Consider the following 26,132-nt stretch of genomic DNA (forward strand, 5'->3'; position numbering starts at 1 on the left):
GCTCAGCTCCCTCTTCCCCCCTCCCTTTGTTGTCACAGGACACGTGATCTCCTCTCTGGGGGCCTGGTTAGCGGTCTATTGACTTGGTACCTGATCCCCAGGGGACATTTTTTGCATCATCTCCATGCACCTGTGCTGCTTCCATAGACTTACATGTGTCCTTGAGTCTAGGTTTCTGTAATATGAAAAGTTATAGTTCTATCTCTGCTTGCTGTCAGTGAATGCAGGTATATGTACCTGTCTTTGTAAGTGTTATAGATCTTCTTAGAGTCTTGATGGAACTGTCATTCACAGTCAGCAAGCTGACATCTAAACCTACACTACAGCCCCCACCCCCTGGTAAACAGATGTTTGTTATGCAGCACATAGCTACACCATGCGCGCGTCAGCTCTGCTACATCATCAGCTAGTATGGAATACATATTGGGGTGATGTGATCCAAAAACAAGGGGGGAAAAAAACAGTCCAGTGTTTACTGCGTAATAGTAAAGACAGTAGTGGGGAGGAATAAAAGCTAAGGGGGCAACTACGCAAATGGACCAATGAGAGAAATGCATAATGGGAAATATAGTTTCCTATCTTGATTATAGATCGGCTTTTAGAAAAACCTGAGTTTCAAAACCAAACCGAAACTGGAGACAAGAGTCGGGCTGTTTCTGGAAGAAAGTAGCCATGTTTTCCTAATGCTGGATAACCCCTTTAATTATTCCCTCCACCATCAATTTTTCCAATAGTCATACACAAGCCTTACACCATGCACCCCCAAGACCTTGTAACCCTGCAAAAAAGAAGTAAAGCTAGTTTTCCCACATGGTTTCTATACTGAGAAATGTGTTCAGAACAATGTTCAGGAATAGGTTGATGGGTATAGTTATGCATGTGTGGTGTGTTTGCAAACAAATGAATGCAAATTTGATATAATCAGCCCGCTCATTATGAAGTGAGAACATATTGTACAAGTAAATAATGGTATGAGACTTGTTCACATAAATGTTTCTGCCATATTGTGCCAATAAATGATGGCATCATACAGTACAGATACATAATGCTGACACAGAGGTGTAGCTAGGCTCTCCTGCACCCGGGGCAAAGATTCAATTTGGCGAACCCACCCTGTCTCCTTCATTGCTGGTATATAACATATATATATATATATATTTTTTTTTTTTTTTTTTTTTTTTCTTTAAGTGAAGTTTTGACACCCGATTGCTCAGATGAGAGATTTGCTCATCTCTACTGGCAGCACTAGTGTGGTGTTCACAATATGGGATACATAATGTCATATTTACTGTGTACCTGGAATGTTTTTATGAAGAATGACTATCAGTCTCTGGGCTCAATCACCATTTTTTAAAGTACTTCCATTTTTCCCATTTAAAATTTGGTCCCTGAGTACCTTAACAGAGGCGCCATTGTCTCCGCTCCCTGCTGTCTGTACCTGTGAAGGCGCCGTTGTCTCCGCTCCCTGCTGTCTGTACCTGAGGAGGCGCCTTTGTCTCCGCTCCCTGCTGTCTGTACCTGAGGAGGCGCCATTGTCTCCACTCCCTGCTGTCTGCACCTGTGAATTAGGAGGCGAAGCTTCCTGATCTATCTCCAGTGTGACACCCAGTGTAATGTGATTCTATGGTGCCGTCTCCTAATGCACAGGTATGGTCAGCAGTAGAGTTGATCGAACTTCGGGAAATCCTAGGTTCAATCGAACTTGATCCTTCACAAGCCTGCTGCATTAGACTGCTGATGCCTTCCCGGTCCGTAGGGGAAGGAGGAGAGTGCCCGGGTACCGCCTGGAATTCCAGGATTCAGCCTATTACCTAAGCTGAATCTCAGAATTCCAGGCGGTATTTGGGCACTCTCCTCCTTTCCCATGGACCGGGAAGGCATCAGCAATCTAATGCGGCAGGTTTGTGAATGTTCGAGTTTGATCGAACCTAGGATTTCCCGAAGTTCGATCAACTCCACTCAGCAGCGGAAACCACAGCAGCAATTCCTCCAGTAAGGTATCCATCACCAAAATTCAAAATAGAAATAATTTAGAAAAAGGACTCATCATATCATAGTCGCTGTATATACAGATACAGGTGGATTATAGATTGGCTTAGGGAACCTCGTCTCTCCAGCTGTTGCAAAACTACAACTCCCATCATACATGGACAGTCAAAGCTAAAACTTTGGCTGTCCAGACATGATGGGAGTTGTAGTTCTGCAACAACTGGAGAGCCTAGGTTCCCTACCTCTGCAGATAGTAGGTGAGGTTTATATAAATGTGATATAAATTTGGAGAGGGCAGTTATTAAGGGGTTAAGTATAGAATAATGTACAACCAGACCAGACCCCTAAATAAACACTGGACACTCTCTTGTGTGTCTCCCCCCATCCCAGACTGGTGTCACCCTGTACCCCCCTGCCCCCCTCCCCACTCCAGACTGGGCACCCTTCACCCACCTCCCCAGGCTGGGCACCCTTCACCCCCCTCCCCAGACTAGGCACCCCTGATTGTCCTCCCCTTTCCACACAGCTGTATTTTCTTTCTTCCCCCTCCATAGTGCAGTGTACATACAGGACCTGCGGTGACATCATAGTCACATGTCAAGGTCCTTCACCATCTACACAGTAACTTTGCTGTACTGTCTCCTGGCTGCTGTTTAGCCCTGATTTGCACAAAATCTCGGTAAAAATGCCACGATTTTGTGCAAATTATAGCTAACCAGCAGCCAGGAGACAGTACAGTATGGGAAATACCTCTGCTGATCAAGTAAGAATCGTCCCCTGTCTCCTCACACTGACAGAGGGCAGGAGGCTTCCAGGCTGCCTCATCCACTGTGATCCTTCTCTCTCTGCTCCCTGTGATGGTGCCCCCCTGGTCTCTGCCCCCTTCCCTCCCTCCCTCCCTGGGGCCCTGTGCTGACATACCAGTACAAATAAATAATGTCACTGTTAACCCCTTAAGGACCGGGCCTGAAATGGCCTTAAGGACCGGAGCAAATTTTATGAATTTGACCAGTGTCACTTTATTCATTAATAACTTCGGGATGCTTTTACCTATCCGGCTGATTCTGAGATTGTTTTCTCGTGACATATTGTACTTCACATTTCTGGTAAATTGGAGTCGATACTTATAATGAATCTTTATGAAAAAAACCAAAATAGCGTGAAAAATTGTGAAAAAATGCATTTTTCCAACTTTAAAACTTTTCTGCTTATACAGAAAATGGTTATACCACATAAATTATATATTAAATAGCATTAGCAACATGTCTACTTTTTGTTGGCGGCATTTATTAAACTATCTTTCATTTTTTTTAGACAATAGGAAGCTTAAAACATTAGCAGCAAATTTCCAAATTTTCAGTAAAATTTCAAAATCAGATATTTTTAGGGAACTGTTCAGGTTTAAAGTGTATTTGAGGGGACTGTGTGTTAGAAAGCCTCACGAAGCACCCCATTTCAGAAACTGCACCCCCTAAACTCTGCAAAAGCACATCCAGAAAGTTTTTTAACCCTTTAGGGGAGTCACAGAAATAAAAGCTAAGTGTGTCAGAAATTTGAAAATTTTAATTTTCTGTGCAGAGATTTTATTGTAATCCAATATTTTTCATAATTATAAACCTATTACCAGAGAAATGCACCCCAATATTGATTGCCCCGTTTCTGCAGTTTATAGAAATACCCCATATGTGGCCCTATTGCGCTATTTGACGCAACCACAAGCCTCAGATATAAGGGAGCGCCTAGTGAATTTCAATGGCTCCGTTATTTTTGGTCATTTTTGACTGTACCACTTCAGGTTGGCAGAGGCTCTGGGGTGCCAAAACCTAAAAAACACCCCTAAAGGGACACCATTTAGAAAACTACACCCCTCAAGGAATGTAACAAGGGGTGCGGTGAGCATTTGGACCCCACAGGTGCTTCACAGATTTTCCAAACAATTTGGCTTGAAAAAAGACTAAAGTATTTTTTACACTAAAATGTTGTTCTAGCCTTCAATTTTTCATTTTCACAAAGGGATAAAAGGAAAAAAAAAAACACAAAACATGTAGCGCAGTTTCTCCCGAGTACGGAAATACCCCACATGTGGACATAAAGTGCCAAGCGGGCGCAGGACGAGCCTCCAAAGGGAAGGAGCGCCAATTGGCTTTTGGAAGCTGGATTTCACTGGAATGGATTTCAAGGGCCATGTCGCATTTACAGAGCTCTCGTGCTGCCAAGACACTGGAAACCCCCCACAAGTGACCCCATTCTGGAAACTACACCCCTCAAGGAATCTAACAAGGGGTGCAGTGAGCATATGGACCCCACTGGTGACGGGCACAAATGTGGAAAAATGTGACGTGAAAGTGAAAATTTTCATTTTTTCACTTTCATGGCACAAATGTGCCCGTCATCCAGGGGTCCATATCCTCACTGCACCCCTTGTTAGATTCCTTGAGGGGTGTAGTTTCCAGAATGGGGTCACTTGTGGGGGGTTTACAGTGTTTTGGCAGCACAAGGGCTCTGTAAATGCGACATGGCGTTCATCATCCATTCTAGCCAAATCCAACCTCTAAAATCCAAATGGCGCTCCTTCCCTTCAGAGGCTTGCCCTGCGCCCACATGGCGCTTTATGTCCAGATGTGGGGTATTTACGGACTCGGGGGAAATTGCTCTACACATTTTGTGTTTTTTTTTCTCTTTTAACCCCTTGTGAAAATGATAAATTCAAGGCTAGACCAACATTATAGTGTAAAAAATTGAATATTTCATTTTCACGCCACATTGTTCCACATTTGTGCCCGTCACCAGTGGGGTCCATATGCTGACTACACCCCTTGTTACATTCCTTGAGGGGTGTAGTTTCCATAATAGGGTCACTTGTGGGGGGTTTAACTGTCTTGGCAACACAGGGGCCTTTTGAATGCAACATGGCCCCTCGAAATCCATTCCATCCAAATCCAGCCTTCAAAAACCAAATGGCGCACCTTCCCTTTGGAGGCTTACCCTGCACCCGCATGGCGCTTTATGTCCACATGTGGGGTATTTCCGTACTCAGGGGAAATTGCTCTACACATTGTGTTTTTTTTTTATCTTTTAACCCCTTGTGAAAATGAAAAAATCAAGACAAGATCAATGATTTAGAGTAAAAATTTTAAAAAAATTACACTAAATGTTGGTCTAGCCTTGATTTTTTTCCATTTCCACAAGGGGTTAAAAAAGAAAATGAACACAAAACGTGTAGGGTAGTTTCCCCTGAGTACGAAAATACCCCACATGTGGACATAATTTGCCATATGGGCACAGGGCAAGTCACCAAAAGGACAGAGCGCCATTTAGAGGCTGGAATGGGGGATGGAGGCCATGTCGCAATTACAAAGCTCCTGTGCTGCCAGAACAGTAGAAACCCCCGACAAGTGACCCAATTCTGGAAACTACACCCCATAAGGAATCTAACAAGGGGTGCAGTGAGCATATGGACCCCACTAGTGATGGGCACATGTATAGAACATGTGCCGTGAAAATAAAAAATACCATTTTTTTCATTTTCACGTCCCAAATGTGGCCGTCACCAGGGGGCCATATACCCGCTGCCCCACTTGTTAGATTCCTTATGGGGTGTAGTTTCCAGAATGGGGTCACTTGTGGGGGGTTTCTACTGTCCTGGCCGCACAGAGGCTTTGTAATTGCATCGTGGCCTCCTCTAATGGGAATGGCGGCCATACCTATTTAGCTGGGGAAAAGGGACAATTCTAATTTATTTGGGGGTATTAGGCCAATTATTAGTTTATAAGGTTGAAAATGACAGGTGTCCATCAAACTCAACCTGTGTTGATCCAGAGGAAGGCAAAAACCCCTCGTGAGGCAGACGACAGTAGCTTTATCACAGGGGAAAAATTCCTTCCCGACTCCATAATGGCAATCAGAACAATCCCTGGATCAACGTGACCCCTGAAATAGGAATAAGGGACAGAATTTAGATAATGTAGAACCCCAATGACGTGTGGTGCACCTTGGAGCGATCCAGTATGCAGAGGCCGGGGGGATCAGGACAGGTGTCACACTGGAAAATGGCGTCCTTCCTGACCCCCCTGTTACGCCACACTCTGCACTTCTTCTGGGGTCTCCTGTTCTCCAGTGTGGGGGACGTCACCTGGAGAATGTTGTCCTGGTGCGATACGGGGTCCTTCATATCCAGAAGCGCTGGGTCCGCTCCATGGCTGCTAAATATTAGGGCTGGTATTACTACTTCTGATATGTTCGGATCGTGCCGCAAGCTACAGTAGCTCGGGCAGCGAGGGATCGGAAGAGGGGGTGCTGGTATAAAAGTTATCCCCGTACAGGTGGTAACCTTTATCCAGCAGTGGGAAGATCAGTTCCCCAACGATCTCCCCACTAACTCCGAGGATGGGGGGGGGCATCTGGGGCTGGATTCGAGTGTCCCTTCCTACATACACTCTAAGGGTACGTGCACACTGCGGAATCGCGAAGGATAACCCTTTGTGCATTCCGCAGCTGGCACCCGCCGGCGGACTGATGCAGGTGCACGTCTCCGTCCGTGTCGTAGACTCCATTCTATGCACGGGCGGATTCCGCTCTGCGTCCAACGTGTTGATGGAATGACGGATGATGGAATCCGCCCATGCATAGGATAGAGTCTATGACACGGGCGGAGACGCGCCCCTGCATCAGTCCTCCGGCGGGTGCCAGCTGCGGAATGCACGAAGGGTTATCCTTCGCCATTCCGCAGTGTGCACGTACCCTAAATCTGTAAGTGTACCCTGAGGTACTCTCACAGAGTTTGTAGAATTTCACGCCATACTGTCATCTCTTATTGGGACGGTACTGGCAGAAAAGACGTGTCTGGGGGGCAGCGTACGCTACGCTACTCCCAGACACGTCACTGGATGATGAGGAGGATGAGGATGAATGGAGGAACAAAGGACCCCCCCATTCATCCTCACTGGCTGTTTCGGTGTCGGAGGCAATAATAATGTATGCGTCCGATACCGAAAACACCCTGGGGGCCATCTTTATATGGGGATTGGTATATGGGGTATGTAGTGGTGTAGTGTAAAACTTTATTCAATGTAGTGTGGTGTAATGTAGTGTTTTTTACGTGTTTTTTACAGTAAGTATACAAAAAAAACCTACGCCAAAAATGGTGTTGCTGATAAATGCCGCACTTATGTTCGGCACTTATCAGCAGACCGTGGCAGTAGGATATAAAAAAAAACACCCTACGCCAAAAAGGAGGAGTTGCTGATTAGCAGCGCACTTTTGTGCGATGCTGATCAACACTCAGCGGCGATAGGGTGCGGAAAATAGAAAAAAAAAAAATTGGGAAAAAAAATTTTTTTTTTACTACATACTGAACATCCCTGTAGTGGCTGATACGTGTATTACACTTATCAGCCGCTAGGGGGCAGCAGAGCGCAAGATCCGAAAATAGACGACGCTGGAGCCGGAAAAATACGAAAATAGACGACGCTGGAGCCGGAAAAAGCCGATCGGGACTCACGGAAGAAGCCGAAGATGAAGAGGACGCCGGGAACCCGGAAGACGCCGATCAGGACCCCGGGACAGGTGAGTAATGTACAAATACCTGCTCCGGACCCCTCAGCTACCTAGCTGAGGGGTCCGGAGCAGGTATTTATTACTTGTGGGGACTTTGATCGCCGTGAACGGCCGGCCGGCTGGCCGGCCGTTCACGGCGATCGGGACGGTGGTACCGTGACCACCATTACTTTTTACAGTAATGGCGGTCGGTGCCGTCCTCGGACAGCACCGACCGCCATTTTTTTCCGGGTCATCGGGCCACCGATGGCCCGGAAAGGTTCCGATCGCCGCTATGGGCTTATCAGCCAATAGCGGCGATCGTCGGCATGGGGGGGGTTAACAACCCTCCATGCCGACAGGGAGAGATGGCCTGCTATGTATTATAGCAGGCTATCTCCCCCGATCGGGACCCGGCCGGCCGCGGCGCCCGTTTAAAGGGATGACGTACCGGTACGTCATGGGTCCTTAAGTGACAGTGATCCATGACGTGCCGGTACGTCATGGGTCCTTAAGAGGTTAAAGGTGTGGGATTTCTTAAGGTCACAAAAAAATATGCAAAACAAAAGTTTGTGGAGTCTTGGTTGCAAGTCTCGAAACACGGCATAGCCAGATATCTGTAGCCTTTTGCCACGGGGTGCCTCCATGATGGGGAGAGCACCACACCACCCTGATAGATAGCCCCCTAAGTCCCACTCGGTTGCGAGTATTGGAACATAAAATAGGGAAACAACAGGGTGGCCTCTATTTGTCAATGTCTAACTCAAGATGCGAGTATTGCGATAATGACATGGTCACAAAAGAAGCGATGTCACTCACTCATAGCAAAGAAAAAATGATTCATCTTTATTTTAGGCAAAATAACAAAACAAATAATATTCAGCAGATCAGGGTTTGTTGCAGCTGCCTTAGTATCAAGCAGCACCCTGCTTTCCCAGCTCACATACTCTGAGCCAGACTCTCTCCAAACCTAGGGCTTCCAGGTGTCTTTATATACAAATTTACCCAAAATGCAACACTCTTAAAGCAATATACACATGGGTTTACATTTAAACATAAAAGCCTTACAAACATACCCTCTTCTTATACAGCATAAAATCCTAATACATATTGTGAAAATAAATAGCATAGAAATACACAAAATAACCAGTAATACAAAACCCAGTATAGCTGCATAGCTCCAGCTCAGCCTCACCTGGCAGTAATCAGGGCAGTGCTCCATATAAACCCAGCACCCCCTCCAATCTGGTTCCTCCTGGTAAGTTGTGATGCTGTCTGTTTGCTGGTGGATGTGGGTGTTGGTGGGAAATGCTGCACCAGTCTGCCTGTGAAAATAACAGTGGATAGAAAGAGATTTTGCTGGCCAGCAGAGAAAGACACAGACTAATTCATTATTCACCCCCCAACAGTCACCATATGTTCAAATGGGAATATAAAATACTGACGAATAGTGCCGCCATTCTGTACAAATAAAGGAAAGATATATTGTACAGATAATCTACACATAATTCTGCTTTAATGAACAAATAAGTAATGGTATCATATAGTACAGCTCAATAGTGCTGAACTATTGTACAGATAAATAATTGCAATATGCAGTACAGATAAATAGTTCTACCATACAGTACAGGTAAATTCTGACATATTAAACATAAACATAGACGGATTTACTAAGAGGCCCATCCATATGCAGGACAATGCTAGACCTCATGTGGCTGGAGTGTCAGCAGTTCCTGCAAGATGAAGGCATTGAAGCTATGGACTGGCCGCCCGTTCCCCAAACCTGAATCCCATTGAGCACATCTGGGACATCATGTCTCGCTCTATCCACCATCACGTTGCACCACAGACTGTCCAGTTGTCGGCTTAAGTCCAGGTCTGGGAGGAGATCCCTCAGGAGACCAACAACCACCTCATCAGGAGCATGCCCAGGCGTTGTAGGGCGGTCATACAGGCTCGTGGAGACCACACACAATACTTAGCCTCATTTTGTCTTGTATTAAACACATTACATCAAATTTGGATCAGCCTGTAGTGTTTTTCCACTTTAATTTTGTGTGTGCGCCTCCAAATCCAGGCCTCCATTGGTTAATAAATTTGATTTCCATTGATGATGTTTGTGTAATTTTGTTGTCAGCACATTCTACTTTGTACAGAACAAACTATTCAATGAGAATTATTTCATTCATTCAGATCTAGGATGTGTTAATTGAGTTTTCTTTTTCTTTTGGTTGAGCAGTGTATTATATACAGGCTTATGGAAGGACATAAAAGATGTATTTGCACAGAGTTATTAATGGGAGGAACCTGTTTATCCACCACGGGACAGTACAGAATAGGGACATAAAACTTAGCAGAACAAGGAACAGCAGATGGCGCTACTACTGACAGCAATGCAGGAGATCTCAAAATGGAAAGGGATCCAATTGTTATGGACGATTCTTATCTTAGATGAGATATTCTACAAATGCACCAGACCCCCTTACTGCTCCCCCATGCAGTGCAGATGTGTGCAAAAATCTCAGCCTTTTTGCCAACATACATCAGCAGTGCAATTGGTATATCTATGTCTTGGCCCATTCCATCCCATAGGCTTACTTTTTATAATTCTTAAAGCAGGTTTATCTTCGGCAGCTCCTTTGGCTGCATTGTGCACTCATATGATTGGCACCAAACATTGTCCTTTTACTGATCACCTTCTGTCCGCTCCTACTAACATTGTGATATAACCTTGTGTTGCAACTCATACCATAACATTAGTGTCGTGCACTTACCTTGACCTATGGTGATGCCCCATCTCCTACTGTGTAAGCTGATGGAAACCATGTTTCGTATTGCCCAGTTCTGACAGGTTATGGCTGCACCACTAAGTGCAGCAGTCCACCAGCTCTCTATAATAGGCCAGCAGTGACATACCTAGTCTTAAATAAGGGGGAAAAGTGATTCATTTACCTGCCTTATATTAAAGTGGAACTGTCACTTTTGTACAAGCGATTTTAAGAAACTCTGTAATAGGTTTTATTAAGCAAAAGAGTTTCCTTCTGTACTCAAAAAGCTTGTACAGAAGAAGCAGGATTTGTGTCCATTATTTTCAATGGAGAGGGGAATGGTTAAGGGGGGTGAGTGAGCACGGAGAGGAGAAAAGGAAGCCCTGCAAAACATTACATCCTGCAATCTTCTCTCACCAAGTTTCCAGATCAGAAATTACCTGTCTGACCTCTGAATCCAGCGTTTTATGTGCCCAGACAGTCTCCAAATTATACAGCTGCTTCTTTGCTCTACCTGCCCACTCAGCAGAACCCATCTTCACTTTGCTCCTCTGTAATGAAGACAGTTTTGCCTGATAATGCACAGATAGGAAGTGAGGGGGAGGGCTGGAAAACAGCTTTTTGAGAACAGAAAGAGGCTTTTTTTTCCTAATAAAACCTAGTACAGAGTTTTTTGTTTTTTTTATCGCTTTTTCTGCCAAAAAAAAAGACAGTTACACTTTGTTAGAATAAGTTTGAGAAAACTGAATAGTAGTTTCCATTATCATTGGCCATAGTACATAATGTTTACATCACCAGCCAGTATTTGCAATAAGCTGCAATTCTGCACATGTTAAAACAGAGGACGAGACACATCTGGGACATGGTGCTCTGAACTATCAATCTCTATGTAATAGCAAAGCCAGCAAAACCAAGGCACAGAAATAGTATGTATTCTCCAGAGAACAAACTCTTCCAAAAATAGTTACAGAGTCAGGAAATGTAACCTTTTTTTCTGCTAAATGTGCAATTTATGATCCATTCTCTTCATTTTCATTTACAATGGAGTTGGTGATATGAACGTAGAACAGGTAAAGCACTGCTCATTGTATAGCTTTTCAACGGTTTCAATTACGAAATGTATTCTCCTCATAGGGGAATTAACAATTAATTATTCAGAGATTAATTATTATAGGAAGCTGGATAAACTACTTCTCCCCATATACAAAATATGGATCTCTCCCAGACTAATTTAGTCAGATTGGAAATTGGTGGGATCTGTCGTCACGCATTTAAAGTGTATGGCCAACTTAAAGTGAATCTGTACTGACTCCGACCACCCCCAAACTGCCGATACCGCTGTGTAGCTTTCCTCAATCCATGCCCTGTCCCGGGGTCTGTTTGGCTGCTGGTGCCGTTATTCCTATATAAAGATCTTTGAGTGTAGTAGTGCCAGGTCAAAGAGGTGGGGCCAAGAGCTGCTGTGCCCTAGTCCTGCAACGCCTCTCTCTTCTTCTTCCTGCCTTTCTTTGTGGTAGCTACATCCCTGGGCTGGATGAGGGAAGCAGATTTGACCTGAAATATTTGGACGGTAGCATATCCAAACATTTTTCACCAATAGCAAAATGGCAGCTGGCATTTCATAGATAGAAGGAAGGAGAGGGAGGATCACTTCCCCACAATAATTAATTAGTCCTTCCTTTATGACAGTGAATAGTGAGAGACTATAGGGGTGCGTGACCACTATACCACTGTAAGGTAGCGGAGGTAGGAAATCCTGCATATTTGTAGGGATGAGACAGCAGGAAGAGCAGCTCACAGAGCGGTAATACAAAAATACTGATGTGTTCTTAGAGAGAAGCCATTGACTGCTCTACATCAAGCAACAAATTCCAATGGATGTCTCCCAGGGAATCGTAGCGTAGTCAATGACAATAGCTAGAATATTGGGGGACATGTATGAAAAGGCATAAATGCCTTTTTTTAGGCGCAGATGGCGTAAAAATATTTGCAAATGGTATTTTTTTTTTGCATCTGCCCCATCTGCAACACCTTCCCCAGTGGGGCGGAGAGTGGGCGTTACGGGGGGTGCGGGAGCATGCAGAGGGGACTTATAGAGATACAACATAATGTCTTTGTATTATTTGATCTGGGCCAATCCATCTCACTGGAATTCCACCTTACATATGCTGGAAAGTGTGTACAAATAACTTGAAGTAACATGGATATTGTCGCAAATTTATTTTTAAATATAAATGGTGGTGCTAAGAACCTCTACAGAGCGACATGTCATGATCTGAATAATTATGCCATTATAAAAGGATTGCCTAAATTGTCTAAAAAAAACAAAAACAAAAATAGTGTGTAGAGTGTATTGAAGAAATTAATTGTCCCACTGTGTCTCTTCACATCACTTTATAGTGCTACTGTACCCCTTTAAGTAATTTAAGGATGCCACTGCCCCCTACTAATGTCCTGCACAACCATGCCCAAATGATCTATAGCACTGTCCCCTAATGATGTGTCACCATGCCTAAATGAACTGTGCCACTGTCCTCTCTAATGTACTATGCCCCTGTCATTTCTACAGTACTCTGCCACTGTCCTAATGTACTGAGCCACTTTCCCCTGTAACATACTGTGCCATTTTCCCTTCTTATGTACTGTGCCACTGTCCCCTCTTATGTACTGTGCCATTGTCCCCTCTAATGTACTGCGCCATTGCCCCCTGTAATGTAGTGTGTCACTGGCCGCTCTAATATACTGTACCACTGTCCCCTCTAATGTACTGTGCCACTGTCGCCTCGAATGTACTGCGCCATTGGCCCCTGTAATGTAGTGTGTCACTGGCCGCTCTAATGTAATGTGCCACTGTTCAGTCTATTGTACTGTTCCACAGTCCTCTCTTATGTACTGTGCCACTGTCCCCTCTAATGCATTGTGCCATTGTCCTCTCCAATGTACCTTACCGCTTTCGCCTCTAATGTACTGTGCCACTACCCCCTCTAATGTACTATATTACTGTCCTCTCCTAATTTACTGTACCACTGCCCCCTCTAATGTACTATACCACTCTCCTCTCCTAATGTACTGTGCCACTGTCCTCTAATGTACTGTACCACTGTCCTCTAGTGTACTGTACTACTGTCCTCTCTAATGTACTGTACCACTGTCCTCTCTAATGTACTGTACCACTGTCCTCTCTAATATACTGTACCATTGACCCCTCTAATGTACTGTGCCACTGTCCTCTAATGTACTGTACCACTGTCCTCTAGTGTACTGTACCACTGTCCTCTCTAATGTACTGTACCACTGTCCTCTCTAATGTACTGTACCACTGTCCTCTCTAATATACTGTACCACTGACCCCTCTAATGTACTGTACCACTGTCCTCTCTAATGTACTGTACCACTGTCCTCTCTAATATACTGTACCACTGTCTTCTCTAATGTACTGTACCACTGTCCTCTAATGTACTGTACCACTGTCCCCTCTAATGTACTGTGCCACTGTCCTCTAATGTACTGTACCACTGTCCTCTCTAGTGTACTGTACCACTGTTCTCTCTATTGCACTGTGTCACTGTCCTCACTAATGTATAGTACCACTGTCCTCTCTAAAGTACTGTACCACTGCCCCCTCCTAATGTACTGTACCACTGTCCTCTAATGTACTGTACCACTGTCCCCTCTAATGTACTGTACCACTGTGCTCTCTAATGTACTGTACCACTGTCCTCTCTATTGTACGGTGTCACTGTCCCCTCTAATGTACTGTACTACTGTCCCCTCTATTGTATGGTGTCACTGTCCCCTCTAATGTACTGTGCCACTGCTACAGAGCACCCTTAGGAGCCCTCATCTGTCCCACCCCTTCCATTGATTATCACTAGAAGGGGCGGGGCGGATGACGCGGCAGTGCTCCTTATGGTGCTCCTGAGCGGACTTTAGCCCAACTAACAGCGCAGGACCGATGCCGAGGAGGAAGGTAAGACACATACCTTTCTCCTCAGCTACCCTGGCACTGTAGGGAGCTATCAGCAGGTTAGATTCGTTTAACCTGCTGATAGTTCCCCTTTAACAACTGGTATTGGTGTCAGTAGCAATTTGGTGGAAACCTTAAGTGTGCTACTTATGTGGGAATGTTCAGAGACCTACTTCCGGCTCAAGGGTCCACTGATGGACTAACTGTCTCTCTATTAGGGCAATCCACTGGCATTGCAGGAAAATGGGTTGCACTAGAGGAACTTTGGTAAGTTTTTGCCTGTTCTACAACATTTGTAGACTGACCGCATCCTAACCCCATTTAACCTCATATTCCACCTCTCCCTTCTAACCTAATGTCCCACTTGGTAACTTTGTAGTATAATGGAGAGTCTTGTCTCAAGGCAAAATTCTATAGCAAGGACTTTGAGCTTTATATAGAAGCTGCTGAGAGTAAGGGAAAAAGAAGATGAAAATAGAAAGACCCCAGAACAACCCGCAGAGAGCAACATTTACAGATAACACAAATGGCTGACTCAGCAATATCTAGTCCATGTTTCACAGTCTTTCTGCTATTGCAATGTTTGCAAATGAGCTCTTTCTGCAAGTCCTGTAGAAAATGAGATATAATGATGTATTTTAAGAGGGAAAAAACACTGATGGAATATTAATACAATCTTTTATTACAGAGTTCTTTCATTTTGTTGTTTTTGGAGACATACAAAATGGTGAATTATAATGTTTAATGTCGTATGGATGTGAGGTATATTTCATATAGATTATTGGTAGAAGGAATTTGTTTTCCACACAAAATAACATATAACGTCAAGATTCAAGACCATACAATATAATGAAATGTAACAGGATTTTAAAGGGGATCTGTCAGCTGCAATTCACTTTCCAACCCACTGACACATTAGGGCCCTATTTCACCGGACGATTATCGTTCAGATTATCGTTAAATCGTTCGAATCTAAACGATAATCGTTCGGTTGAAATGCAGTTAACGATTAACAACCGAACGAGAAATCGTTGATCGCTTTATAAGACCTGGACCTATTTTTATCGTTGCTCGTTCGCAAAACGTTCGCAAATCGTTCGCATTGAATAAGACGTCGTTCAGTCGTTTGCAGTAGATACGAACGCAATAGCGAAGAAAAAACTATTGCAAATACGATTATAAGTAATGATTATCGTTCCATGGAAATGAGTGAACGTTTTCAGGTCTTTCGCAATAGCAGTCGTTTGTGAAAAACTAATGCATTTGTGTGCATCCGTTTTGATCTGTTTTTCCATTGACTTCCATTATAAAGTACACAAAAACGTACTTATTTTTGTGTGAGTTAAAAAAAAACTGATGCGTTTTGAAGCATTTATTTTTTTTTATAAAACGGATGCAAACAAATGTATGTTTTTCCATCTGTTTTTTTCCAAAAAAAGATGAAAAAAAACCCAGATTGCTAAAACGTAGTGTGAACCCAGCCTTAGAAAGATGTTAGATCAGCAAAACACATGGTACCTTTCATATATCTGTCTGTAATTCCAGAACATAGAAAATTCTTTTGTTATATAATAATAAGAGTGAAAGAGGCTTTCCCTGAGTTCCTGAAGTACAGCAAGCTATAACCCCTACCTACTCCTTCCTTCCCCTCTTACCTGTCCCGGCATGGGATTCAGCTTCCATGGAGAGAGGAGACATTCCAGCTTGCTGCTACTCAGGAGTTTGGAAAAGCCGTGATAAAGACTTCACGTCAATACACGTAGCTTATACGCTTAGTTTTTTATGTGGATATTATTTTATCTGTGACCTTACAATAAAGAAAACAAAACTTTATGGGACTTTAAGTGCGGCAGCTACTCTGCAAATTGGACTTCTACTATAGTTTCGCTCATCACCAGCCAAGATGATTGTCTATAAAATGGCGGTAGTCTCACATTCGAAGTTGTAGTGGATTGTGAGACATGGTTGTGACCTAGGCGTGTGGAGCTAGACACATGCACAGGACTAACACATGGCTAGAGCTGAACTACTTCGGATCTTCCTCAGAGCTGGCAGCAGACTGACCTTGTCAAACCCAAATGTCTGTCCTCTCCTGGGAAAAGCTGGGTTAGGCCTTCAGAGTAAGTTCTGCCATTAAAACAAATGGGCCAATTAAAGCCTATGAGACCTTTCTCACAAGTATTTTACAGTTTCACCATTAGATGGCAGCAGAGTGGACAAGCTATGTAGATATAAAAGATAAATAATGTACTATCCATTGAAACTTCACTACTGGAGATGAGCGAATCTCAAGCTCGCTTGAGTCCGTCCAAACTTGAGCGAGCAGCATTTAATCACCAGTGGCTGCAGAAGTTGGATGCAGCCCCAAGGTTGCTTGGAAAACATGGATACAGCTATAGGCTGCATCCATGTTTTTCAGGACTCTGTATGTATGCATCCAACTTCTGCAGTCACTGGTTATCAAATACTGCACGCTCAAGTTTGGACGGACCCAAGCGTGCTCGAAGGTTGCTCATGCCTCTCTACATTCTATACCAGAATACTATAGACATTACTTTTGATGGGTTGTTCTAAGCTTAATGGAAACGAAAACACAATTTGGCAACACACAATGTGTAGCGTTCTAATATCCAGATTTTACAGAGTTCTGAGTCTTTGTACATGGTACTGCTATGCATGAACCTTCCCAGCGATAGATGAATAAATGAAAAGCTCATACGCTTAGCTGTCTCAGTCTAGTCTGTGCGGCATCAGGATCCATTATCCTGACCAATGGCAGCAAGATTTCCATTGATGCTAAATGCAAAGCTTTTAAGAAAAAAAAAATCCATCTAAATCAAATCTTGTTATAGCCAATAAGCAGCTGAAAGGCAGGATGAAAAGTGGTGGTGAATGGGTAATAATAGGTTGGGGTGGGGATGTCTCGTGGGTTCTCCAGGACATAAGAGACACTTGTCCACTAATGTTACAGCCTGGATTGTGCTGCTGTCACTGGAAATATCCACCACTTTGTGTGAAATGTAAACTACTAAAAAATAAATAAATAAAAAAAATTACATAGTATTTAAGGAAAAAGCGCGCCTCCTGCAAGCCTCATGTTATAACCTTTTTAGGCTTAGAGGACAAGAACAGAAAGTGGCTTTTATCCCATCAAAACGACTGGCCATTAGACTTGTCACAGCAAACGTCATGGCACACGAAGGGTTATGTAAAGTGGAATATTCACAATGGAAGAAAATCAACTGCACTATAACTATGGCAATAATAAAAATCATTAACATCACTTGCTAAAATGGTCTAAAATGAACTGGCGACTACTTGCCTGATGGTCACGGAGGGAGGTGTGGCATCTATCACAAGATTTATCAAACATGATGTAAAGTGAAACTGGCTCAGTTGCCCCTAGCAACCAATCAGATTCCACCTTTCATTCCTCACAGACTCTTTGGAAAATGAAAGGTGGAATCTGATTGGTTGCTAGGGGCAACTGAGCCAGTTTCACTTTACATCATGTTTGATAAATCTCCCTCACTTTCTTTATCCTTCCCAGCATTACAAAGAAGCTATACTCTGTCTCAGATGGGAGGGGAAAGAGGGGGAGACAGAGAGAAAAGCTCACACACAGATTTTTGTGTCTTCAGCAGAAAGCAGCAGAACTGGCTGAAGGAGACTGAATAGACAATAAGTATGGAATGAATTGTTAGTCTCACCATGGGGAACAAGTTATGTTAAGTTCACTCATCTCTAATTATCATATTATTAAGAATCTTACTTACCAGTTCTAATCATTTTTCAGTCACTCTTTCTTCTTGATTCTTAAGAATCAATTGGACCAAATTTGGAATTATTTGAGTACAAGTTACAAAGTTGCAGACTCATGTTACAGTCTAGCAGGATTTGTGTCATTTAGCAGAAACGCTGAACGGAATCATGTGTCTGATGCTTATTTTTGGATCTGTCTTACAGCACCATCTGGGTTTGAGAACATTCTGATCTCTCGCCCTGATCTGCACTGACCCCTATTAGACTATTTGGCTCAGTTTAGTGCAGACGCTGGGTTATAACTACTGACTGTTATGACTTCTGCATATGAATTTTGTCTACTGTAGATGTTATTGTGGAATCTTGGAGGTCATAACATTACTAGAACATGTTACTATATCACTATGTTCTCAGTGATGTGGAAGGCTCCATAGGAAGTTCTGTGAGTAAGAATAACATAGCTGTGAGGATCTTCTTAGCTGAACCCCCCTGGAGCACATTATAAGCCAGTGGGGTTCATCAATGAAGGTGGTGGAAACAATATCATGGTTGTGAACATACCTTAACTTATCATGAATCTAATAAAGTAGAAGTTTGTTCACCTTCTTCTGCCTTTTGATATTTCAGAAAATATAACCACCACAATGTATACAATGACAGGTCTGCAGTGCTATTCTATGTGTCCTTATACCAAAAATCAGAGGCTAATACTGTATGTCTGGAGCAGTAATGTTTCTTCTTTTGGAAATCACCCGTTGGTGTAGAGTTTTATAAGCCAGAAAAATTGTATGCAAATTACCTCTCCTCTTGTTAGCACTGGATGGTGGCCAAGGCTGTAAGACAGATACACAAGGACAGTGAGCCTTGGTTGTTCCTGCCCACTGTCCCTCCCTACTTGCCATGGACAGCCCTAGAAGGCTGCAGACAACCATGAAGACGGTCCCTGCTCTTTAACCCCTTAGGGACCAAGCCTGTTTGGGCCTTAATGACCAGGCTCATTTTTCAAAATCTGACCTGTCTCACTTTATGCGCTTATAGCTCAGTGATGCTTTAACGTATGCTAGCGATTCTGAGATTGTTTTTTCGTAACATATGGTACTTTATGTTAGTGGCAAAATTTGGTCACTGTCTTGTGTGTTTTTTGTGAAAAATATCAAAATATAATGAAAAATTTGAAAATTTTGCACTTTACGAACTTTGAAATTCTTTGCTTCTAAAAAAAAAAAGGCACATGACAAAAATTAGTTAGTAAGTCACATTATCAATATGTCCTCTTTATTCTGGCTTCATTTCGTAAACATATTTCACTTTTTTAGGGTGTTACGGGGCTTAGAAATGTATCAGCAAATTATCAAATTTTCATGAAATTTCCAAAACTGATTTTTTTAGGGACCAGTTCTTTTTTTAAGTTGATTTAGGAGGCTTGTATACTGGAAACCCCCATAAGTGACCCCATTTTGGAAACTAGACACCTTAAAGAATTAATCTAGGGGTATAATGAGCATTTTAACCCTACAGGGGCTGGAGGAAAGTATTCACAATTAGGCCGGAAAAAAATGGAAAATAGAAATTTTCCAATAATATATTTGTTAAGATTAAAGTATCTCATTTTCATAATAAACATGAGAGAAAATGCACCCCAAATTATGTAATGCAGGTTCTCCTGAGTAGAACGGTACCCCATATGTGGGCGTAAACCACTGTATGGGCACACAGCAGGCCTCAGAAGGAAGGGAGCACCTATTAGCATTTCCAGTTCAGATTTTGCTGAAGAAATTTCTGAGCGCCAGGTGCGTTTGCAGAGCCCCTGTAGTGTCAGCAGAATAGAACCCCCCCAAAAGTCACCCCATTTTGGAAAGTACACCCATCAAAGAATACATCTTGGGGTGTGGTGACCATTTTGACCCCACAGGTATTAGAGGAAAGTATTCAAAAGAAGACAGTAAAAATGAAAAAATAGAATTTTTCCAATAATATGTTTGTTTAGTTTGAAATTTCTCAATTTCACGGGGAACAGGGGAGAAAACTCACCCCAATATATGTAACGCAGGTACTCCTGAGTAGAACGATACCCCATATGTGGGCATAAACCACTGTGTGGGCACACAGCGGGGCTCAGAAAAGAAGGAGCGCCAATTAGCATTTCCAGTTCAGATTTTGCTGAAGAAATTTCTGAGCGCCAGGTGCGTTTGCAGAGCCCCTGTAGTGTCAGCAGAATAGAACCCCCCCAAAAGTCACCCCATTTTGGAAAGTACACCCATCAAAGAATACATCTTGGGGTGTGGTGACCATTTTGACCCCACAGGTATTAGAGGAAAGTATTCAAAAGAAGACAGTAAAAATGAAAAAATAGAATTTTTCCAATAATATGTTTGTTTAGTTTGAAATTTCTCAATTTCACGAGGAACAGGGGAGAAAACTCACCCCAATATATGTAACGCAGGTACTCCTGAGTAGAATGATACCCCATATGTGGGCATAAACCACTGTGTGGGCACACAGCGGGCCACAGAAGGAAGGGAGCGCCAAGCATTTTCAGTGCATGATTTTCCTGAAGAAGTTTCTGAGCGCCAGGTGCGTTTGCAGTGCCCCTGTAATGTCTACAGAATAGAACCCTCCCCCCCAAAATCACCCCATTTTGGAAAGTACACCCCTCAAGGAATTTATCTTGGGGTGTGGTGAGCATTTTGACCCCACAGGTATTGGAGGAAAGTATTCAAAACTAGACCGTAAAAATGAAAAAAATTGATTTTTTTCAATAACATGTTTGTTTAGTTTGAAATTTCTCAATTTCACTAGGAACAAGGGAGAAAAAGCACGCCAAAACTTGTAACGGAGGTTCTCCTGAGTACAATGGTACCCCATATGTAGGCATAAACCACTGTATGGGCACACAGCAGGGCTCAGAAGAGAAGGTGTGTCATTTTAGTTACAGGCAATATGTGGGTGTTTACTGGTTATCTGGGGTGGTAATAGACAATCTCAGGGTGTTTACTGGCTATCTGAGGTGGCAGCAGGCAATCTGGTGGGGTTATGGGCAATCTGGGGTGGTTACGAGCAGTCTGTGCCAATCTGGGGTGGTTACGGTCAATCTGGGGTGGTTACGGTCAATCTGGGGTGGTTACGGTCAATCTGGGGTGGTCACAGGCAATCTGGGGTGGTCACAGGCAATCTGGGGTGGTCACAGGCAATCTGGGGTGGTTACTGGCTGTATGGGGTGGTTATGGGCAATCTTGGGGTGTTTACTGGCTATCTAGGGGTGGTTACTGGCTATCTGGGGTGGTGATGGGCAATCTGATGGTGTTCACTGACTATCTGGGGTGGTGACGGGCAATCTGGTGGTGTTCACTGACTATCTGGGGTTGCAACGGGCAATCTGGGGTGGTGACGGAAAATCTGGGGTGGTGACGGGAAATCTGGGGTGGTTGCGAGCAATCTGTGGTGGTTACAGGCAATCTGGGGTGGTTACGGGCTGTCTGGAATGGTTATGGGCTATGGGGGGGGGGATACGGGCAATCTGGGGAGATTACGGGCAATCTGGGGAGATTACGGGCATTCTGGGGTGGTGACAGGCAATCTGGGGTGGTTATGGGCTGTCTGGGATGGTTATGGGCTGTCTGGGATGGTTATGGGCTGTCTGGGATGGTTATGGGCTATCTGGGATGGTTATGGGCTATCTGGGATGGTTATGGGCTGTCTGGGGTGGATACGGGCAATCTGGGGTGGATACGGACAATCTGGGGAGGTTACAGGCAATCTAGGGTGGTTACAGGCAATCTGGGGTGGTTACGGGCAATCTGGGGTGGTTACGGGTAATCTGGGGTGGTGATGGGTAATCTGGGGTGGTGATGGGTAATCTGGGGTGGTTACAGGTAATCTGGGGTGGTTACAAGTAATCCAGGGTGGTTACGGGTAATCCAGGGCACTTGACTTTGGTGACAGGCGTAAAAAAGTGCCGGCACCATTTGGAACAAGCGATCAGTGGTATATAGTATATACCGCTGATCACTTGTACTAGGACCACACCGGGTGGTCACCGATCATTGCCCCATGCTCTCCGCCACCTCCGGTGGTGGAGAGAATGAAGCTTGGATCATTTTTAGGAATCCATCACTGTGAACAGAGTCTGTTCACAGTGATGACGGCGGCCATCTTGGATCAGATGGCCGCCCTGGGAGGGGAGGGTCAGTGGCCAGGTCACTAGGGTTAATTCTGGGGATGGGGGGACATGTTTTCATCTCCTCTCACTGTGGATTCACGGTGAGAAGAGATGAAAGCGTTCAGCTGCGCTGGCAATGCCCGTTACCGGTAGCCGCCTTTATACTGATAATAACGGCGATCACCAGTGAGGGGACTGGCCGGGACTGACCCCACACTCTCCCCCAACCCCTCAGCTACCTCCGGTAGCTGAGAGGAGGGGGCTGCGGGCATTACCGGCGCCGCTGCACTATTCTGCACCATCACCATAAAGAGCTGATGGCAGCAGAATAGAGCCCATTAGTGATCGCCGTAAAAATCCGTATCGGCGGTCACTAATAACATAACACATGTATTCTCTGGGTCGCTACGGTTACGGCGATACCACATTTGTATAGTTTTTTTTAACTATTACCGCTTTGGCGCAATAGAAACTATCTTCCTAGCCAAAACCCACAAAAACTGTCCCTGCATTGCAAGATCCATAGCGTTCTTATCTTTTGCGCGACAGAGCTGGTTTTGGGCTTATGTTTTGCGGGAAGATCTGTAGTTTCTATTGATACCAAGTTTTATATGTATATGACTTTTTGATCTCTTTTATGACGTATTTTCTAAAGTGGATTGATAAAATACAGCTATTCTAGTACTGTTTTTTTTATTTATTTTTTACAGCGTGTGTCGTGCGATATAATTATTGATATAGTTTTATAGATTGGGTTGTTACGGACGTAACGATACCAAATATGTATAGGATTTGTGTTTTTGATCACTTTTATGTAATGTTTTATAGTGTATGGGGAATGTAATGCATCTTTATTATTGGGGGGGCTGGGGGGGGGGCTGTGTTGTGTTTGGTGCACACTTTTTTCACTTTTTTTTACTTTTACACTAGTGTAAAATACTTTGATCACTGATACAATACATTGCAGTACCTGATGTACTGCAATGTATTGTATCATGCCTCATGCTGACAGGCAATAGCCGCGGCCACCCCTGTCAGCATCAGGCATCTCCATGGTGACCCCGGGGACCTTCATTAGGACCCCGGAATCACCATGGAGACATCGGGACCCCGGACGGCGCCGCGGGACATCGCGATCATGTAAGTGACCCACGGCGCCGTCCGGGATCCACCGGGACCTGTTAGATGCCGCTGTCATTGTTTGACAGCGGCATTTAACGGGTTAAACTGCCCGGAGCGGAGAATCCTCCGCTCCGGGCAGTTACAGGAGGGTGTCAGCGGTCACACTGACCGCTGATCCCCCGTCCTGCAGCCGCCGCCGGGCGGTAATTTATTCCGATGCGCCCGCCGTTAAAAGGCGTACGCATCGGAATAAAGCCCATTAGTGGCCGCCGTGAAAAGGCAGCATGGCGGTCACTAAGGGGTTAACAAGTGAAAACACAAAACAGGGACAGACAAACAATAATTCGGGGTCAACAGTCCAGGTCGGCAATGGCGGGCAGCAAAGGCACAAAATTGTCAGGCAAAGGAAGGGTCAAAAGTCAAGCAGAAAGGTCAAGGCAGGAGGCAGATAGAGAAGTCAAAGAACAAACAAAAAGGTCAGGAAAACTACAAGTCACAGCAAGAATACGCTTAGCCTAGCAGGAACACTAATAGCCAGCGTCTGTCTGCTGGGCTTACACACTATTTATGGAGGATCAGGAACTCAGTCCAGCAGCTGATTGAACCGGCCCCTGATCCTCCACACAGCTCACCTGCACAGCAGCAGGTTAACCCTCAAGCTGCCAAGGCATAACAAGCAAGACAGGCTGAACAAACCTAAAATAATCAGGAAAAATAGGAGTGGAATCCACAGCTCCTATAAAACGTAGAAAGTTTATTTAGAACAAAAATAAAATGTATAAAAACACCTAAAATAAACCTGTGTTCAGACAGGGTTCTAGAACTCCACCAACTCAGCGCCTTCTTAGCCGCACAACCCAAACCGAGGAGCGCCAAAACTGTCCCTGTAGTGCCACCTATAGGAGATAGCTACTCTGTACATCAACCTCTGACCCACAAAACCTCACTGCAGATTATCAGCCAAAACAGAAACTCAAAAACAATGTGCTGGTGAACAGTAGTGGACTCTTTCACAACCTTGGGTTTTGTAAATTCTATACTTTTATAGCTCAGGAGACGATTGAAATAACTTTCTGGAAAAAAATATTATGAATACACAGTGTGAAGCATAGCGAACAGTAGGTTCTGGCGTAAAGTGTGAAGCATAGCGAACAGTAGGTTCTGGCGTAAAGTATTTGGTAAGAGATTAGACGGCACTCCTTGGTAAGAGAGTGGTACACGAGAAAAAGAATACAATCACAATCACATAGTCCATGAATGAATGCCGCCACTCCCCAAAGTCATGCTTCAATATTTATTGTTCAACTTTCCAGTACAAATATACAGGACGTGTTTCGGCAGCTGCCTTTTTCAACTGCCATGGATTTCAACATTCATGGACTGGGGTAGAGTATGGCACAGGAAACTGAAAACACCAAAGAGGTAAAGTTTCTTCTTGAGGAGAGAGCCAAAATGGTATGTGGAGCCTTATAGGCCATGCAATGCACCGCTATGAAAAAATATGCCATGTAGACCTCCATTTAGAAGTAGCTTTTCTGCAAGTCAATGCTTGGACCTTTAAAGGGAAACTATCAGCAGGTAAGAAGTCCCTATAGTGCACGGGACGCTGAAGGTAAGTTTATTCCATGCTATTAGCAATGGATTCCCTATGCTAATGAGGTGTTTTGGTGCACTGGGGCGGGACTACCACCCCCCTGTGGGCAGATCTGCCCCCCTGGGGAAAACGGTGCAATGTGGGTGGTAAGACTAAGGTAAACCGGGCCTTAGTCTTCCTTGGAGTCCTCCTTTTAGATGCAACCGCCAATGTAGAGGCAAATGTTCCGTAGGAAGTATAATTCTACAATTGTATAATGTACAGTAGGGAGTATAATTCAAGCAAGGGTCAGAATATCAGAAAAACCAATATCTACTAAGTCAGACACGGGTGAAGCTGAGGTACAACAAGACAAATCCTCCCTCAATAAGGTCCTGTAGTCTTAGCTGTCACAGAACATGGATCAAAGTGAACAAAGGAGCAAAGAGATGTCAGTAGTAAATGAAAGAAGCCGGCACAGCTGAGCCGCAGCTAACAATGGATCTGATAAGAGCAAAATGAGTTGGAGATACTGAAGTCAGCAACAACCGAACAGAAAATAGGACTCGGTAACTGCAATACAGACGACCCAGATTACTGCACTGTACTGTACCGCTTCTCAATGGAAACTATAAAGGGGGCTCGGTAACTTCTTCGGTAAATCAATAGTAATCATAGAAATCATCTGCAAAGTCTACAAACACTACAGAGCTTCAGCAGGAAAAACAGTGGTTTTAAAAAAAGATTAAATCTGGTATACCATAACAAACAAGCAGAAAGCTATAGTTCATTTTAGATATACTATAATGGAAAAGCTGCTAAAATCCATGATGAATCAGTTCACTGAAGGATCAGATTACATGCTGCCTGCAGAACTCTAGGGAAGGAGGAATTTTCTTCAAAATGAGACAAAGGTGAAGCCCAGAGAAGCTACTGACAGTGTTACATCTCATCCCAACCCAATTCAGTACAGTGTTATAATGTCTCCTTCACGGTTGTTCATTTATAGGGCATGGAGTAGAGATATAAGGGGAGATTTATCAAACATGGTGTAAAGTGAGAGTGGCTCAGTTGCCCCTAGCAACCAATCAGATTCCACCTTTCATTCCTCACAGACTCTTTGGAAAATGAAAGGTGGAATCTGGTTGCTAGGGGCAACTGAGCCAGTTTCACTTTACACCATGTTTGATAAATCTCCCCCATAGTGTGTGTAGTGTAGTGATGTTTTCCTATGAAAAGCCACAATGAGGGATTCTG

This window comes from Dendropsophus ebraccatus, chromosome 3 (genome assembly GCF_027789765.1).
Source record: "Dendropsophus ebraccatus isolate aDenEbr1 chromosome 3, aDenEbr1.pat, whole genome shotgun sequence".
Classification (NCBI taxonomy): Eukaryota; Metazoa; Chordata; class Amphibia; order Anura; family Hylidae; genus Dendropsophus; species Dendropsophus ebraccatus.